The sequence below is a fragment of the Oryx dammah genome, unplaced genomic scaffold (assembly GCF_014754425.2).
Source record: "Oryx dammah isolate SB20612 unplaced genomic scaffold, SCBI_Odam_1.1 HiC_scaffold_16, whole genome shotgun sequence".
In the NCBI taxonomy this organism is placed as follows: Eukaryota; Metazoa; Chordata; class Mammalia; order Artiodactyla; family Bovidae; genus Oryx; species Oryx dammah.
Genome location: NW_024070200.1, coordinates 25,813,919 through 25,832,562, shown reverse-complemented (window position 1 = coordinate 25,832,562; position 18,644 = coordinate 25,813,919). Strand labels below are relative to the sequence as shown.

At 37.3% G+C, this 18,644-nt stretch overlaps 1 protein-coding gene across 2 annotated transcripts in view; it reads left to right on the top strand.

Annotated features, from left to right (window-relative positions):
* Positions 1-18,644, top strand: part of NPAS3 (neuronal PAS domain protein 3) — a 954,232-nt gene that overhangs the window by 323,931 nt on the left and 611,657 nt on the right. The gene's annotated exons all lie outside the window — the stretch shown is intronic.

The following is an 18,644-nucleotide window of genomic DNA, read 5'->3' as shown; positions in this document are numbered from 1 at the left end:
AAAAAAAAAATTAAAACATTGATCAGCTGATAGAAAATGAAGTATCATATTTGAGAAGATAAATGATTGATAAATCAGAAGTCCATAAAGCATGCCTCTTTGTTCATGTTCAATTTGGAGCTAAGAAATGTGTGATATTAACTCCAAAGAAATTACCAAGATTGTAAACATATTACCTGCAAACACCAGATAATTCTAGGATTATGTTAGAGCTGATATTGATAATATTCAAATAGGAAATATGGCAATAATGAATTGTCAGTATGCATACAAATGGAAAATGATTTAATAAGTTAAAATGTGATTATTTTATTGAAAACATTTACTTGTTTCTTACAATTACTAGTTGGTTTCTGCTTCTATCCTTTCTATAGTCCTGCAGACAAATGTTATAAAACATACACTCTCATGAATAAACTAGTACTGGTTATGTTTAAGTTTCAGATTAAATATATCATGGATCAGGAAGATGAATCATTGTTAATACAGAGGGAAAATGAATTCTGCATTTAAAAAATTCAAGTGGTTTGAATGACCTAAAATGTAATGTTTTATTTAATTTTCTGCCACATGTTATTTCCAAAGCCTTAAGAAATTAAAATGACAAAAGATGATACTGTCTGTAGACATATATTATTGAAATGAAATCCAAGTATAATTGAATCAAGGCTGTAATGAAATTCTTCTTGTAACTTTTACCTAGTGGGGCAGCACAATGAGTTAGTTCTTTCCATTTGTGTTAGTGAATTTAGTAATTAACTCTTTTACCAAGGCAAATAGTCTAATAATGGAGGAATAAATCACAGAATGGCATATAAAATGAATATGGTTCTTGTGTAACGTCTGGCAATTTAGTCAGCTACAACTAATATGTACACAAGTTGGGGTAAAGTCTGAACTTTTGCAAGTTATCCAAGGTCCTGAGGGTCATAACAAAGCATTACTGCTCACCCAGTGTCCTTCAGGTGGGAGGCTGAATCAGCTATGAAGCAAAGTATATGATCAAGAATTCAGAGAGTTTAGAGTGACCTATTAGTAAGATGATATCAGCCAGTTTATATTTTTAAAAATGACATATAGTTGGCTTCTCATTTATTACTTTCTGGCTTGTTCTTAGTGGGGCTCTGAGGAGAGGGGAGGTGAGAAGAGTGGTCAGTGTGTTGATGCCAAGAAATATTGCTTTTCTTTTATTTAAGTGATAATAATGTGGAGTTTCAGGAGAAGGGAGGAGACGAGGGTAGGAGAGATGTGTGAGCTTATAGAGAACCAATTCATCCATACCATTACCAGATCACTACCGAGAACCTATTGTGTACTACTTACCCCCATCTCAAGAGGAAATAAAAACTTGTCTCTAGGCAATGTGTGAACTCAAAACTTTGTCATTTTAAGTTGAATGGAATTTTAATAGAGGATAGAAAAGAACAAAACCATTTTTTCAGGGCTCTTTGTTCAAAATTCGTTGTCATTTGACTCATTAAGGCAGCACACAGCCTCCCGTGGGGTACGGTTTTATCAGTCAGGACCAGGGAGCAAGCCTTGCTTACAGACAAGATCATTTTCTACAAATTTTCTGTCATGTTTCACCTTGGTAATCTCCATCTCTTGTGTGCAAAAAGAAACAATTTATTTTCAACACTTGAGGGATATAGAACATCTGACTGCTGTCATAACCTATTGTTTTTAACATAAACATTATAGCTGCATTTGCCTAGAAATATTTGCCCATGATTGTATAAATCTCAGCCGGGCACAGGGGTGTCACCTTGTGCTCTCCAGCAGCAAAACTGAGACCCATCACCCAGAAAGTGCAATTTGCTCCCTTCACAAGCATTTACTTCAACAAAATTAGAAATAGATTTCCTTTTCATAATTGAGTTAAACAGTGCAGTCACTGAAGAAAAACTTGTGAGAGAATGCATTGCTTTTACCCGTTGCATATAGAACCCCTCAAATGTGGCTAAGGACCTACTATATTTTCCTTTAGCAAAAGATGGTTGATTGCTTAATGGTTGAAGCACTACTAAATAGCTTATTTCACATTACTGGAGAAAATGTGCTTTACATCAATTGCACAGTGTAATTCTTTCTATTATTTTGGTAGAATTGTTTTACCTTGCATAGAGGCATGCATACAAGAGAGAGAATGGCTTGATAATCTTCTGTGATATTCCAGGATATCTGAAATACATTGTACAGGAACTGGTTTGCTCCAAAAGCTGGGACCCTTTGCTGTTTGCCCTTTTCACTCATTTACTGACTATCACTTTCAACTGAACATTTATCTGGTTTAAAATGAAAATAAATCTTTATATTAGGCTAGTTCCTGGCTCTATTTTGTATGTTTACTATTATTTTTCTTTCTTACCCACTTCTGATTTTTATATTTCATGCATCCCTCTAAGCCTTATGAAGAAATTTTTGGAGCACCATGAGTTATATAAAAATAATCATTGTCTAATTTCATTACATACAGAGAAGCTTTGCTTTGTATTTGCACCCATATCTATAAGATTGTCATTTATAACTGAGCTAAACACATAAAATATATTATTATAAACACATAAAACACTTTGTTCTTTTTTCTGGTTAAAATTCTTCTTTAATCATCTCTGATTCATTATTGTAGAAGGCATGGAAACATTTGTTTTCACCCTGTGACTTCTCTGAGGATTGGTGGCTCTGATTTTTCCTCTCCTGAGAGACCATGTCACCCCACCTCCCTTTTTGGCCATTATTTTTAACTTTTTGCAGCCAGTTCCTAGTCTGACATCACTTTGTGATCTTTTAAAATGTTGTTTCCAAGCTCTTCTTTGGGACTTAACTATTTCTGCCCTCACATAGCCTTTTAATTTACTGATCAGTTGCCATTTTAGAAGTTTTTTTTTCCTGTGGATTTGGCCTCTATAGTTCTCTTTGTGTTCTTTTTCATTTTTATACTAATAATTACAACACTTCCCAATTAATTGCCATTTGTGAATATAATTGATGTGTTTCCTCCCTCTCCAGACCACTAATGAAGATGTTAAATAAGTCTTAGCATGAGGCTAGCCTCAGTAGAATTCCATGGGCATATTAGAGTTCACTATAGCTCTATTTATTTTCTCTGCCTTTAAGAGTGCTTCTGGTTGAGACATTTTAATTCATTTTCTTGGATTTCACAATAATGGAGCCCAGCCTGAAGTGTCTGTCCAGATATATAAGGCCTAATGAACTCTATGATTTTCTGAAAACTGAGATTATAGATTGACTCATATATCTGAGAATCTTAGAAGCATTGTGTGGATTCAAGACAATAAAAACAAAATGCTTTTGTGAATATAATGTGTGAAATACAAGATAAATTCAACTGAGTTATCCCTTTTTTGGAATATTGGCACAAGGGAATGCATCAGAGGTATTTAACACAAATAAACTATGTAGCTTTCTTAGAAGAGTGTGCTTCCATACTGGGTCCACTTTCTCTATGATCAGAATATTACAAAGGGAGTGGGGAATAATTTATATCAGAGGTTCTGTGACGGAATGAAATGGATCTCTTTTGAAGTATGATCTCTGAAAGCACAGCATGAAGCTCAAATAAAGTGAAGGACATTCGCTATTACAAGTAATGTCCTTAATAATCTTGTTAGTCTAGTCTCCCTCTGTACGAGACAAATGGAACATTATTGGCTTATGGGCTGTAGTAAATAATTTAGTTTCCAATATTCAGGCTGCTTTGACAGTAAATTAAAATGACATGAAAGGGGCTTGTTGAATAAAGAAAGTGTCCAATCAAATTTAATTGGCATGACTAAGGCAGTAGAAATATGTTTTATAATTAAACCATGTTGTCTTGGAGCTTTATAAGCATGTATGAATCAAAATGTCAAAAATTATTCTTTGATATTGTGCATTTAAAACTTTGCATGGTGAATAGTTTCCTTAAACAAGCTTCTAGACATGCATATTGATGTTACATAAAAATAGTTTCATGTTTCAAATAATAAGTGATAAACTTCTCTGTCTGTAAACCCTTGCGAGTAGCAATTCTGATAAAAGACCACTTAGAATGCTCCTTTACAAGATTTTCTTTTCAAATTGATATGCTAATAACTCAGAGAAGGCTATGATTTTGTTGTGGCTATATTATGGTATTTCAAGGCTCAACTTTTTTGGTGAAGAAAAATAAGATCCAAACTAACTGAGCAGAACAAAGAATAGTATTGAGAAGAAGAAAAGAGGAATATAAGATAAATTTTGGTTTACTGTAACCTTCTCAAATTCAAGATGAATTGAATTTTCTACATTTGACATCAGAAGTGTCAAATACTTCTGCTATAAAAGACAGGAAGCTGTGGGATTTCAGGTTTTTGAACGACCACCTGTCCTGTTTTTTTTCTTCCCTGAAAATGGTGCATAAGTGCCCATTTGTAATAAAATTCCTAATGATGGTTCTTTCCACAGCTCAGGTGGAAAATATATGGTAGTGTCTGAGTCTGAAGAGGTTGCTTATAAAAACAGAAATGAGCTTAGTGAATCATTGTTCCTTCTTAGTGTTTTCAAACTTCTAGTCAAAGCAAGCAAAAGATTAGAGAAGGTGAGCAAGGAAAGGAGAGAGTTTCTGATACATCAGTGTTACTCAAAATACTAAACATCATGTGACCCTTAGAGATTTGAATATTGTTTTATAATCTCTTGTTACCTTTTTAGTTCGGGGATGATTTTTAATGAACAGTCCTCCTAGTCTCTTGATTAGGCCCAAATCTAAACAGTAGTTTCAGAGATAATATAATTTGAATTTATGCTGCTCCAAATAAATCTACAGGAATATGCTACAAATGTTATTTTCTATAGTATTTTGTCTTTCATGCAACGCTGTGACTTTCTGTGATATAGAAATTCATGAAATATGTCCTTTGACTGAAAAAACTGACCAAAATTAGCATTTCTTAAAATCTGTTTTCTGCAGTCTCCTGCCTGCTTCTCCACTTGAAGATGTTTAAACTTTAAGCACATTTTAATTACAATTTTGACATAGGAACCGATTAAGAGGGCTGGGATTTTTTAAAATCCTTTTTCTTCCCCACCTTGATGTTGAGCACATAACCGCAGTAGTCATGGAAATGTAAAAGCTAAGTTTTCCCCCTCCCTCCCTCCCTCCCTTTTTCCCTTCCTTCCTTCATACAGCTAGCAAGTCATTGCTAACACGCTGTTTTCTGTACCACTATGAACTCAGAGGAGAAAAATAAGTGAATAACTTTATCTTAGAGGCAGAAATCCCACCTCAGAAAAAGTTTCTGGAGAGGATAATAGAAGCTGGGTTATTTAGTCATAATCACTATGCCTGAGAATGCCCTTCTTTCTTGATTATCCTAAGGAATGCATATCTGGACATTTGTTTTGCTTTTGAGTACATACTCCAGTGTTTTTCACACTTCAGCATGCATGCTCTTTATCACTGAGCCACCAGGAAAGCCCCATTAATGCACTTCAGTTTAGTTCAGTTCAGTCGCTCAGTCGTGTCCAACTCTTTGCGACCCCATGAATCGCAGCACGCCAGGCCTCCCTGTCCATCACCAACTCCCAGAGTTCACTCAAACTCACGTCCATTGAGTCAGTGATGCCATCCAACCATCTCATCCTCTTTCGTCCCCTTCTCCTCCTGCCCCCAACTCCTCCCAGCATCAGGGTCTTTTCCAATGAGTCAACACTTTGCATGAGGTGGCCAAAGTACTGGAGTTTCAGCTTCAGCATCAGTCCTTCCGGTGAACACCCAGGGCTGATCTCCTTCAGAATGGACTGGTTGGATCTCCTTGCAGTCCAAGGGACTCTCAAGAGTCTTCTCCAACACCACAGTTCAAAAGCATCAATTCTTCGGTGCTCATATTTCTTCACAGTCCAACTCTCACATCCATACATGACCACTGGAAAAATCATAGCCTTGACTAGACAGACCTTAGTCAGCAAAGTAATGTCTCTGCTTTTGAATATGCTATCTAGGTTGGCCATAACTTTCCTTCCAAGGAGTAAGCGTCTTTTAATTTCATCGCTGCAGTCACCATCTGCAGTGATTTTGGAGGCCCCAAAAATAAAGTCTGACACTGTTTCCACTGTTTCCCCATCTATTTCCCATGAAGTGATTGGACCAGATGCCATGATCTTCGTTTTCTGAATGTTGAGCTTTAAGCCAACTTTTTCACTCTCCACTTTCACTTTCATCAAGAGGCTTTTTAGTCCCTCTTCACTTTCTGCCATAAGGGTGGTGTCATCTGCATATCTGAGGTTATTGATATTTCTCCCGGCAGTCTTGATTCCAGCCTGTGCTTCTTCTAGCCCCGCGTTTCTCATGATGTACCCTGCGTATAAGTTAAATAAGCAGGGTGACAATATACAGCCTTGACGTATTCCTTTTCCTATTTAGAACCAGTCTGTTGTTCCATGTCCAGTTCTAACTTTCTTCCTGACCTGCATATAGGTTTCTCAAGAGGCAGGTCAGGTGGTCTGGTATTCCCATCTCTTGAAGAATTTTCCACAGTTTATTGTAATCCACACAGTCAAAGGCTTTGTGATAGTCAATAAAGCAGAAATAGATGTTTTTCTGGAACTCTCTTGCTTTTTCCATGATGCAGCAGATGTTGGCAATTTGATCTCTGGTTCCTCTGCCTTTTCTAAAACCAGCTTGAAAATCAGGAAGTTCACGGTTCACATATTGCTGAAGCCTGGCTTGGAGAATCTTGAGCATTATTTTACTAGCATGTGAGATGAGTGCAATTGTGCAGTAGTTTGAGCATTCTTTGGCATTGCCTTTCTTTGGGATTGGAATGAAAACTGACCTTTTCCAGTCCTGTGGCCACTGCTGAATTTTCCAAATTTGTTGGCATATTGAGTGCGGCACTTTCACAGCATCATCTTTCAAGTAGTTATGTTTCTTTTTTTTCTTTGTTAGAATCTAGATTTGATCTAGCTCAAAAGATGTTTAAATATTTGGTTGTCCAGACTCTGATTTCTTCTAGAAATAAAGTCTGGATTGATAGTGGCAAATAAAATTCTTGTAGCTCCTGCCATCTTGGGCCTTTTTATCATATAGGTGCGAATTAAAGATAAAGCCTCCCTATGTTTATCTGCTGCAGTTTTGTTGTTGTTATACCTTAATCTCTTCGTTTCATCTCCTACAAACCATGGTGTATTACTGTCTCCACTGTATGGATGAAATAGACCAAGAGAAGTTGACCCTGTGGCCCAAGGCCATTGTGTGGTACAGTCAGTATTGGGATAATACTTGTTCCGATCAATTCGATGCTGTTTTAGCTCTACCATGTTACCAGAGTCTATAACTGTTTATCTTTGCCTTACCTTACCTTTTGGAGACTGAAACCCTGACTCAGCATTGAATGCATGGAGGCCAGTTTACCCTTGTCAACTTGAATGGACCTCCCTTCCCTGCTTTGTTTGTTTCTTCTGACCGTGTCTTGTACTTGTTTGATGGAAAAGTGATTTTTCTGCAGCTGATGGTTTCCAACTTTTTTTTTTCCAACTTTTTCTTTTTTTGATTGAAGGAAACATTACCTTGACATACAAACAAAATATATAGAAAGCTATTTGAAAATCATAGCTCTGTGCAAATGGTTCCTATCTTTGGAGCTCTCCTTATTCAGCTGTAAAACTTTCATGAAATAGCATGGTAGTCTCAGTCAGACTGGTTTCCCTGATAGCTCAGTTGATAAAGAATCCTCCTGCAATTCAGGACACCCCTGTTCGACTTCTGGGTTGGAAAGAGCCACTGGAGAAGGGATAGGCTACCCACTCCAGTATTACTGGGCTTCCCTTGTGTCTCAGCTGGCAAAGAATCTGCCTATAATGCAGGAGACCTGGGTTTGATCCCTGGGCTGAGAAGATCCCCTGGACAAGGGAAAGGTTACCCACTCCAGTATTCTGGCCTGGAAAATTCCATGGACTGTATAGTCCATGGAGTTCAAAGAGTCAGAAACAACTGAGTGGCTTTTGCTTTCAGTCAGACTACCTGATTCAGAGTTTACATTAGAAATTTACTATAAAGCTGTAATTATCAGTCTGATTTGAGAATAATAATAATGATAACTTATATTACTAAACCTGTATTCCTGTGTGCCAACTTGCATTAAGGGTACCAAGGATTATCTCATTTAATCCTGATGGTCCAGAGCTAGCTAGTTAGAAGAACCACAATTCACTACCAGATAATCAATTTCCAGATTGAGAGTACTTCACTTATATTCTGTTGTCTTTGACCTAACTTCTCTTTCCAAGCTGATGCTTTTGCCTGATCCCCTCAAAACCCAGATATGTACCTCTGAGCTGGTTTTGCAATAGGGGATGTCTGTTGCCAAGATATTGTATTCTTTTAAAGTAGCCTGCTGAAAATTAGGGTACTTTGAAATGATTCATAATGTAAATTTCTTCCTGGAGTAAGATACCAGACTGAGAAACATGAGATGAGTATCCTGTGTCCACTCCCAATCATTCATAAAAAATGTTCTTAAATTTGACAGTGAGCAGTTTCCAAACAGGATTTAAATTTTTTAGAGTGAAACAGACTGCTGTGAGGACCCATTACAGTTTCCTGTAGGCCCTGTCTGGTTGTCCTGTCAAAGTAAACATTTTCCTGACACTGTGTTAGTGAAGAATCCCAAAACTATCTCATGCTCTGAGAGAGAATTTTTTAATTTTTAAGGAAATAGTTGGACAAGTCATAGCTTCAAGCTTTGTAGCCAGTGTACAGTCTTAACACCAAATCATGTTTTAATTTTCAATTAAAATCAATTTGTTGTTGTTCAATCATTCAGTCATGTCTAACTCTTTGCAAGCCCATGGATTGCAGCATGCCAGGCTTCCCTATCCTTCACTATCTCCCAGAGTTTGCTCACATTTATGTCCATTGAGTCAGTGATGCCATCCAGCCATCTGGTCCTCTGTCACTGCCTTTTCCTCCTTCTCTCAATCTTTCCTAGCATCAGGGTCTTTTCCAGTGAGTCAGCTCTTTCCATCATGTGGCCAAAGTGTTGGAGCTTCAGCATCAGTCCTTTCAATGAATATTCAGGGTTGATTTCTTTCAGGATTGATTCCTAGGTTAGATCTCCTTGTAGTCCAAGGGGCTCTCAAAAGTCTTCAGCACCACAGTTCAAAAGCATCAATTCTTGCCTCCTTTGTCGAAGATAAGGTGTCCATAGGTGTGTGGGCTTATCTCTGGGCTATTTTGTTCCATTGATCTATATTTCTGTCTTTGTGCCAGTACCATACTGTCTTGATGACTGTGGCTTTGTAGTAGAGCCTGAAGTCAGGTAAGTTGATTCCTCCAGTTCCATTCTTCATTCTCAAGATTGCTTTAGCTATTCGAGGTTTTTTGTATTTCCATGCAAATTGTGAAATTATTTGTTCTAGCTCTGTGAAAAACACCGCTGGTAGCTTGATAGGGATTGCATTGAATCTATAGATTGCTTTGGGTAGTATACTCATTTTCACTATATTGATTCTTCTGATCCATGAATATGGTATATTTCTCCATCTATTAGTGTCCTCTTTGATTTCTTTCATCAGTATTTTATAGTTTTCTATATATAGGTCTTTAGTTTCTTTAGGTAAATATATTCCCAAGTATTTTATTCTTTTCGTTGCAATGGTGAATGGAATTGTTTCCTTAATTTCTTTTTCTACTTTCTCATTATTAGTGTATAGGAATGCAAGGTATTTCTGTGTGTTGTTTTTATATCCTGCAACTTTACTATATTCATTGATTAGCTCTAATAATTTTCTGGTGGAGTCTTTAGTGGTGCTGGGAAAACTGGTCAACCACTTGTAAAAGAATGAAACTAGATCACTTTCTAACACCATTCACAAAAATAAACTCAAAATGGATTAAAGATCTAAATGTAAGACCAGAAACTATAAAACTCCTAGAGGAGAACATAGGCAAAACATAAATCACAGCAGGATCCTCTATGATCCACCTCCCAGAATACTGGAAATAAAAGCAAAAATAAACAAATGGGACCTAATTAAAATTAAAAGCTTCTGCACAACAAAGGAAACTCTAAGCAAGGTGAAAAGACAGCCTTCAGAATGGGAGATAATAATAGCAAATGAAGCAACTGACAAACAACTAATCTCAAAAATATATAAGCAACTTATGCAGCTCAAATCCAGAAAAATAAATGACCCAATCAATAAATGGGCCAAAGAACTAAATAGACATTTCTCCAAAGAAGACATATGGATGGCTAACAAACACATGAAAAGATACTCAACATCACTCATTATCAGAGAAATGCAAATCAAGACCACAATGAGGTACCATTTCACACCAGTCAGAGTGGCTGCTATCAAAAAGTCTACAATCAATAAATGCTGGAGAGGGTATGGAGAAAAGGGAACCCTCTTACACTGTTGGTGGGAATGCAAACTAGTACAGCCACTATGGAGAACAGTGTGGAGATTCCTTAAAAAACTGGAAATAGAACTGCCATATGACCCAGGATTCCCACTGCTGGGCATACACACTGAGGAAACCAGAATTGAAAGAGACACGTGTATCCCAATGTTCATCGCAGCACTGCTTATAATAGCCAAGACATGGAAGCAACCTAGATGTCCATCAGCAGATGAATGGATAATAAAGCTGTGGTACATATGCACAATGGAGTATTACTCAGCCATTAAAAAGAATACATTTGAATCAGTTCTAATGAGGTGGATGAAACTGGAGCCGATTGTACAGAGTGAGGTAAGCCAGAAAGGAAAACACCAATACAGTATACTAACACATATATATGGAATTTAGAAAGATGGTAATGATAACCCTGTATGCGAGACAGCAAAAGAGACACAGATGTAAAGAACAGACTTTTGGACTCTGTGGGAGAGGGAGAGGGTGGGATGATTTTGGAGAATGGCATTGAAACATGTATACTATCACGTAAGAAACGAATTGCCAGTCTAGGTTCGACACAGGATACAGGATGCTTGGGGCTGGTGCACTGGGATGACCCAGAGAGATGATATGGAGAGGGTGGTGGGATTGGGGTTCAGGGTTGGGAACTCATGTACACCTGTGGTGGATTCATGTCAATGTATGGCAAAACCAATACAGTACTGTAAAGCAAAAAAATAAAATAAAAAGCATCAATTGTTTGGAATTCAGCTTTTTTTAATGGTCCAACTCTCACATCCATACCTGATTAATGAAAAAACCATAGTTTTGACTATATGAACCATTGTCAGCAAAGTAACGTCTGCATTCTAGATTTGTCATAGCTTTTCTTCCAAAAAATCTAGCTTGTTTACATATAAGCAGACAAAAACATGTCTTGCCATTTAGTTTTTGTTATTTCTCCCTTCAGCAGCTTTATAGTTGGAAGCTAGAACTTGAATTCAGAAGTCACCTGGCCTGAGATCAGAACTTGCTTTTGTCACTAACCAGCTTTGTGACCTTGGGCACGCTTATGAAATGCTCTGAATCTCGATTTCCCTGTCTGTGTAACTGAGACTACTCAGGCCACCTCAGAAGATTACGGTGAGGACCACCTGAGGTGACCTGAATGGGGGCAGCACACAGCATCTGACTTCTGGTGGGACCTCCCTGCTCACTTACCTTCAGAGCTTTGATTCTTAGCACCAGAGTACTTGCTTCAATCTTGGTCTGCTCGTGTGTTCCAGTTTTTGGAAGGGAACACATTATTCCTGGAATCATAGATTCAGTAATCTAAGATTTGCTAACGAAATAGTGGGTTAAGGGAGAAATTCCTAGAGATATATTTGTGCAAGTTTCTCTATATTCTAAAATTTTAAAAAGGGTCCATATTTTACTGCTTATTTTTCACCCTTCCCATTATTACCTATGTTCACTTGGTATAATCATTTATTTCTAATTTTAATTATATTTTCTCTTTTAAATACATTTGCAGATATAGAGGAATTTCAAATGTCAATTCTGTACGGAAACCACCTGAACCTTTAGTAGCTCAGATAGCTCATTATGAGTAGAGGGCATTGCTCCTTGTTTTACACTATTTTCCTTCTCGTGAGATCCTTAAAAATGTCCAGAATGGTATTTTTCCTTTACTCAAAAATAAGGAGAAGGCTTTGGACTCATTTATTTTTAAATAGTCACACTGGTTTCCTTAGAAAAAAATGCCATCAGTGGAAACTTTATAATTCCAGCAATTGCAATATGTAGTAACAGTATGGCATTTGCACTGAAGCAGGTTTTCCTTTTAAATTCTTGCTACTTTGGGGACAAATTCACTGCAAGTTGATAAAATGGCTACATTCTATTATGAATTTGTCACAATTTCCAGTAAAAAGCCATACTCAAGTTTGAAATTAAACAATTTAACTTCAAACATTTTTCATTAATGAGAAGAAGGGTTTTTAGAAGGATGCTTGTAGAAACTGTGGAATTATTTTTAATTAAAACCTATTTGCCAAGAGCCATTTTTATTATTGTTTTGTGGAAATTATCCTCAATAAGTGTCAGTTTACTCGGTAAGAGCTATAGGAAGAATGTAAGTTCACCTTAATGCCTGCTCTCAAGTTCATGATGGACCTGCAAAGATCACCCACATCCAGAAGAGCAGAATTTGCAGAATCAGGAGTGGTTTGAAGGTGTGTTAAATTTTCATGATATAGTTTAGATAAGTAGACAACTTCTGTCAGGGTGGAATTCTGATGAAGTCTGAATTCCACCCATGCAGGGCAAGATGCATGAACTCCAGTGTGTGAAAAACGACTGTCAGTGATAGGTTTTTACTGAACAAAATTCAGTGATACAACTGCTTACCTTTTCACAATGACACTTATTAGAACTTACGAGAATCATAACAGGTAATCTCTTCCTAAAGGTAACATAACTTCATATCCACTGCAGTGTTGTGTATGCTGCAGGCAAGAGGTGTGTAGTCCGTCTTGTGTAGTCTGCATACTGCCATGTTGGTTGTCAAAAACCAATTTAAAATTCTAACCTGTGTGTTTCACAGCCCCCTTTTCTTTCCACGATTCATAATTTTAGGTGTTCTAATCCTTAGTGGAAGGATTTTAAATTGATCCTGAGACGTATATTTCCTTTCCAGTGTTCATTTGAAATATACAAGTTTTTAAGCACTTTAAAATTTTCTATTCAGTATTTTGCATGGCTGAAATATGAGTGTAAAAATAGTAGATTTTTTAATGCTTTTGTATAGGCTCAGGAGAGTCCTTTCTGCAATACTAGCTGGAAAGGTAATGAACTGTAAAATATGTTGAAATGATTGGGGATTAAAAATCTCTGGTGTGTAGTGACAGTGCAATTATATTCCACCATAAAGGTTTCTTGTGTTAAGAGTAATAAATAAAACTTATTTTTTCCCACTGTGATTGGTTGTCACCACCATAATGATAGCTTTGACCTTCTTCCTCTTCAGATGCCATTAGCCTGTGACCAAGTAGTCAGGCTATAGCAAAAATGCTGTGGAAACCTAACTACAAAGTGAGAATTCTTACAAAACCATAGCAATAAAAGTCTGAGAGTACAGTAGATGCCTTTTGGAATTCTGCAGGTATGTTGCCCTTTCAGTGTGGCAGGTATGCTTTCTTCCCATTATTCTTTGACCCCTATTTCTGGGTTTGGAAGTTCTGCTTCTAGAACTGGGTTTACAGAACTGCTTGTCTTTGAACATACGTGGTGTAAGCAATTGACCCTGGTAGCTTACAATCCCAAGAATCAAAGTCAAATTGCTAAGTGACACTTCTTGGGAAATAAGTTAAATTTAAATATTTATCTAGAGACTAAAAAAGATTTGGAAGATTTGAACAGTATTCATTTTTATTTAGAAAGTTGGGCAGGGGATTTAAGATTATGTAAAAAGTGTTTATTACTTTTTGCCTTTTTAAAAAAATTAAGGCAATTGTCAAAATTTCTTCAAAGAATCAAACTAGAGAACAGAGCATTCTTCAGTTGGGTGCTCATGGTCTTTATTCCATTTTAATTCCTTTAAAAAAAAAAATTCTCAACTGAAATGTGAATATCATGGAATGCCTCCACTGCAAGGCTCCTGAATAGCATTGGGCCATATTTATTCATTAGAATTTTGTGCCATTTTTGTCTTCCTTTCTTATTAAGCCTCATTTGTCTGCCTAGAAGGTCAAAGGAGCAGCTGCTTCCTGGGCTGACCTCTATGCACCTTGATTGTTTTGCTCTTTCAATGGTACTAACTCTTTCCTTCTTCCTGGGGACCTGTGGGATTGTCCTTTCAAAGCATTTACCCTTTCTGAGGTCAGGGAGTAAGAAGGACAACCACTTACATGTTCCCGTGATGCCTGCTGCTGTACAAGGGCCGTGTTGTCATTCATTGTCACGGGGATGACTTGATGTTTTTTCTTAATGATCTCAATTCACAAGTGAAATCAGCAAAAAATGAACACATTTGTAGTACTGTTTTAAAAATCCTTAAGCTTTTTGAGTGGCTACTACTCTGCGTAACTGGATCAAAACCATTTCCTCCATTGTAATAAGTTTGGAAGCAAACCTATCCTTTATATATATGTATGTACATGTGTATGTATACACACATATACACACACATATACACACACATATATATGTAACTTTTATTGCCCCCTCCCTCTGCTTTTAATAAAAATGGGAGTTCAATAGGGTATTTGACACAATGAGTGGTCACTTACTCCAAATTTCTGTGCTGCTGCTGCTGCTGTGTTGCTTCAGCTGTGTCCAACTCTGTGTGACCCCATAGACGGCAGCTCACCAGGCTCCCCCGTCCCTGGGATTCTCCAGGCAAGAACACTGGAGTGGGTTGCCATTTCCTTCTCCAATGCATGAAAGTGAAAAGTGAAAGTGAAGTCGCTCAGTCTTGTCCGACTCTTAGCGACCCCATGGACTGCAGCCTACCAAACCTAACATAATCAAGAAGAAATTCCTTTACTTTACTCGAACTTTGCAGTCACATTGGGGTAGGTAGATAATGAAGGAAGGAGGCATTGAAATGTGCCTAAATCACATGCTGTTACAAGTCTTATGATAGATTTGTGTTTGACTTAACAGCTTTTGGAACCTAATAAAAAGAACTTAATTGACAATTTCTTGAAATTGCTAAGAAAACCTAGTGATGTTGGTAGGGTATAATAAGGAGTTTCTCATCACTGTCTTTGAGATTGAGCCTATACAAAACAAAACAAAAAAAAAAGGATTTATCTCTGTGGTAACTCTAAGTAATTGATATACAGACAAGGTTTGGTTCCAATTTGCCAGCAATAAAGTTGTAATAGGGTTTTCTCTGCAATTTTAGCCTTAATGTGCTCATTCCAAAGAGCGGTATTTTTCCAAGCGAACAAATAACATCAGTAAAGCTTACGATCAGTAATAGCCCCACACTGATGCTCGCATTAAACTTGTTAAATCAATTCACTAGACACTTTCTAAAGTGGACTGTCTCTTTACTTTGACTTGCACCCTATGTGGATGATCCATCAGTTACATTTATTTGAATGATCTTTACATTCAAAATTGGTAATTATTCATGCTTGATTGTGGTTATGAATGGGACTCTTCTATTTTTTTCCCTCCTATTTTGTTTTGTGGATGCTCATTTTTCAGTCTTTGAAGGCTATAAATGTTTAGTGATACCAGCTACTTGGATGTGGATATTTTTGCCTATCCACAAATTTGTATACATACTTGGTTGCATAAATGCTGTGGATAACATCTTCCACGATCATCTACTCTTATTCAGAAGGCCTTGTTATTCTTGAAGCAAATAACATAAGCATAGATTCTAATTGTGTTTCCAAAGATAGACTATAGTCCCATGGACACAGAAGATATTAGACTGGCAAAAGATAGCTGGTGTTTGAGAAAGTGGTTTTTGGAGGTAGGCAGTCTACTAGCCCTCCTTCATTTTTCACTGGAACGAGCTGAGCCTGCTACTGCATGCTGCCTTTTGTCAGTAAACACAAAGAAATCTGAAGCCATCAATCTTGCTTATCAATACTACTCAGTGTCATTCTTTTCTTGGCCATTTCCCTTTTTCTTTTCCTATACAAACTTCATTTTTCTCAGAGTGTCCTTTCTGTTTCACTGCAAGTAAGTTGAGGGTCAGGTGAATAAAACAAAATTAATACTGTGTATTCACAGAACTGTGTACTGCTTAGGGTACAGTGGATGTGCCTTCATATACAGAAGTCAAACATGGCAAAAGGTGCGTTTTCTGAAGAAACTGTGTTGCCTGCTGATGTCTGCTTTGGGACTAACTATTGCCACTCCGCTACCTTATATAGTGGGGGCCATAGATGCTCCGATGAATAGAAAGGCTATTGATCTATGTCAACTTTTTATACGCGGTTTATCTGCATCCTTAAGCCAAGTCTTTATTTTCCATACCTTTATATTTTTCTTTTTTTTTTTCTTTTTTAACTTTTTTATTTCACATTGGAGTAGAGCTGATTAACAATGCAATAGTTTCAGGTAGACAGTAAAGGGACTCAGCCATACATATACACATATCCATTCACCGCCCCCCCCGCCCAACTCCTTTCGCATCCTGGTTGCCACATAACATTGAGCAGAGTAACCTATGCTTTACAGTAGGGCCCGGTTGGCTATCTGTATATTTCATTTTTTTTTCTTGTAGTGTACATAGCATACTTTCAAATCAGGTATGTTATGTAACAAATATTATCTCAGAACAAGTGTTAAAGAAATCTTTAACTTAACAGATAGCCTTTAAAATGTATTAAATCACAAAACGATATATCCCTGCTCTGTTTTAATATTCTCTTAATTATGTTTTCTTTGATCACATGGAACAACAGTTCCATGAAGTAGTCTAATACCAATACAGGGTTTTAGCCTGAATTTTAAATTTAAATTTTAGAACTTTCTGCTGTTTTCTCTCTTACTGTTGAGGCAAAATGAATAATTTCTTTTAGTTCTTGGGCCTTAAGCACATTATAGCTCATTTGAATGCTTTTGGCTATTTTTTTCTATGTCTCAGCTTCATAATTAAAGGGAAAAGCTTATTGCTAGATGGGTATTTGTTCCTCTGTTTAAAAAAATAAACATTGGTTAATATCTATTTCTATTGTATTTAAGCCTGTGACACGGTGGTGTGATTTATCTAGTCTCTGTAAGCAAATATTCATCTTTGTGAGATATATGAAGTCTCTCAAGGAATCAGGGTGTATGTAGCCTATAAGACTACATTTCTAAAAGAGCTGATTTTATTTCCTGTCAGCCTGAAAGTTATTCAGATACAGCTTTCATTCATTTTAGGATGATACTCAAATTAGGTAGATAAATGAAGATTCGGTGGAAATCTTCCCTCGGTGGTGTGACTGATATGTATATAATGTGCGCATATGTGTATCTAACAAGGTTCCTGATGTATTGAGTGACTATTCTGTGCCAGACAATGCACTAGGTGTTTTTATATATTATTTGTTGTCTGCCTTAATTTAATATGCAAATAACCTTTGTAGGGTTATTCTTATCCGTCTTTAGAGATAAGGCGACTGAGGCATGGAGCAATTAGACAGCTTTTCTATTCAAACATAGCTAGTAACCAGGGGATTATAATTCAAACCCAGATCTAGATGATTCTCAAGCCTGTGATTTTTAGATGACGTTACTCTTGAACAAGTTAGTTTTTAGAGGGCAGATTACCTTCTCATTATGAGAAGCAGCTCACCGTGATTGATTTTCTAGTGTAATCAGATTTCTTGAGTTCCATTTCCAATGTGTTTCTCTGCCCTAATTTTTGTTGTCTGCTCTGCCCGCTTTAACCCTGTTTATCATTTCCTTCTTGATACTTTTCCCCTTTGGCCTCAGATCATCGGTTTTTCCTGGTTTTCATCTCCATGATGAGTCACTCATTATGCTCCTTTGTAGGATGTATTTGTTCCATCTGCCCTTCAATATAAACATTTCCCACCTTCCTCTTACTCTTGCACACTTAGGCTGGGTGTTCTCATTCTCTTCCGTTGTTTGTCCTGCTACCTAACTGCTCCTGGCCATTCTCTACTTCTGCCTTATGTTTCTTCCTGGAGTTCTAAGTTCACATGTTCAGCTCTCCAACTGCCAGTGTGCCATGATTTACCATAGACCTTTCAAGCTCAAAATGACCAATGCTAAACTCACTATCACCTAAAACTGACTTTTTGTCTCATGTTTGCCAGCTCCATGAAAGGAATCACCATTCACCTAGGCACCCAGGCAGAAACCAGCAAGTAACCCTCAAGTTCTGTCTCTCTTGTCCACTCTCATTAGATTGGTTGGGTGTGCCCTTCTCCATCTCTAATCCATCTGCTTTATTTGGGATTTTGTTTGTTTGTTAATATTTGGTTATTTGTTTAGGCTGCCTTGGGTCTTAGTTGCAGCACGTGTGATCTTCAATGTGTCGTGTGAGATCTTTCATTGCAGCACACAGACTCTCTGGTTGAGTTCCACGGGCTCAGTAGTTGTGGCACACAGGCTTTGTTGTCCCATGGCATGTGGAATCTTAGTTTCCCAACCAGGGATCAAAGCCATGACCTCTGCATTGCAAGATGGACTCTTAACCACTGGACCACCAGGAAAGTCCCCCCTCTGCTTTATTTGATTCACCATTGTCTTCTCATCCAGATGGTGCTGAATCTTTACTGGG